We start from the raw sequence: 2,197 nt of genomic DNA, 5'->3' as shown, positions 1-2,197 counted from the left end.
TTTTAATTATATTACTATAACCTAATTAATAGTAATTATTATCTACTAATATAATTTTTATAATTAATTGGGTATAAGCAATTAAAATACGTTAGGAAATATAAAACTATAAGGAATTAAAATTATTTTATAAATTTATTTAATATATAAGTAAGGTATTTCCTATTTAAAATATACCCCTTATAATTAGTATTACCTATATTCCTAACTTATTTCTATTAAGATAATTACTAACTATATTTACTATTAGCTAAAATATTAAAATTCGAAGTTGGGAGAGAGGATATATTTTTTTATTAACTTCCCTAATAACTTTAATCGATTCTAATTAGATATTAAACTAATAATTGAAGGTTATTCAAGGGACTCTATATTTAAACTATTATATATTAAAGTATATATTAAAATATACTTTATATTGGTAAGAAAGGCTAAATATAGTAAGTAGATCTTGCCTCCTTATTTTAAAGATTTATTAAAAATTTATTAGCAATAAATTAGAAACCGAATACCTATAAGGATATAGTACTATCCAAATTCGAAACTATAATATTATTATTAATATTTATATCCTAGCTAATACTAAAACTATCTTATATATTATTATAACTTCCTATAATTAATATATATATTTATTACTACCTCCTAGTAAAATTCTTTAATATATTATCAATAATTTAATAAGGGTTTTATAGAGAGTAGGAAACCCTAATATAACTTAAAGTAAGTAAATTCCTAATATTAACAATATATTAAAGATTAATTATTAATTAATCTATAATTTAGTAACTTTAACCCGCAACCTACATTTTATTTAATTCCTTAACGAATATAGTACAAATACTATTAATTAAATATATATAAATCTTAATAATATTAATAGGGTTCGGTTAGTAATTAAAAAGTATTGCGCTCTTACTTAATTATTAGGAATTTCGAGTTTTAAAGTTATAATATACGAATATTAATTAAAATACTAAAATCCAAATATTTATATAAATTTATATATTAGAATCTTATTAAGAGTAAATTGCTAAATTTTTTTATTAAATAGTATATTTAGAAACTCTTTAATAATAGAACTAATTTTATAATTATCTATTTCTTTAAAGAGTAAGTAGAGTTTCTTTATAAAGGTTTTATTAAATCCTTTAAATTAAATATAAATTATAAGTATTTTTTTAGTACGTAGAATAGAGAAGTTATTTAGAGCTTCTATTTAGAATAGTTAAAGCAATATAAATTATCGAATTATCTTAAATCTATCTTTAATAAATCCCTAATTATAATAGTTTTCCCCCTCGTCTGTATCCTAACTAATACCGATTCGCTAAATATATATACCCTTACATTCAAAACCGTATTTAAAATCTTTGAAGTTAATTATAGATATATAGTAAAATAGCGGGAGTTAGACGGAGAGGGTCTTTATAGTATTACTATAGACTAAAACTTTAAAGTACTTATAAGTAAACTTTTTATTTAATATTCTATTTTTAATATATTTGTACTAACTCCCGGTTAATTAATATAAAGTTTTTAGTATATATTTCTAAGAGAGATTACTACCGCTGTAGGCCCGTGTATTTTATTAGCTATATAGTACGATTTTACTATATTTATTTTAAATATAGTATTTAAAAATATATTAAGAATAATCCTTAATTACAATAATAAATAGAAGGTTTACTTATATATAAAACCTTTAACGAATATATATAACTTTACTACTATTTAAAATGTAAATTGGACTCTATTATTCTAAATCTATATTAGACCTCTAATTATTTATATTATAGAGAATTTACGAGAGAAAGTATAGAATTAGGCTTAGAATAAATCTATTCTAATTATTCGTACTAGGTACAACTATACTTATTTAAATATAGACTAAAAAATATAAAATATATTATAACCAAATATTAATATAATTGAAATACTATATTAATAATCCTACTATTAGAGCGATCGGTTTATATCGCTTCTTCCGTATATTTATACGTATATTTATTACAACCGGGGATTTATTGCTAATATATCCAAAATTTACTACTATTATACTTTTACTAACCTACTAGTAGGAATATAAAATTCGATTATACTCTTATAGTATACGAGGAAATTTGAATAAAATATAATATTAAATTTAGATATTAGGCTAATTTACTTATAGACTAATTAAACTATAATATAATAA

Source organism: Neurospora crassa, linkage group VII (assembly GCF_000182925.2).
Source record: "Neurospora crassa OR74A linkage group VII, whole genome shotgun sequence".
NCBI lineage: Eukaryota > Fungi > Ascomycota > Sordariomycetes > Sordariales > Sordariaceae > Neurospora > Neurospora crassa.
This window is presented reverse-complemented; position numbering follows the sequence as displayed.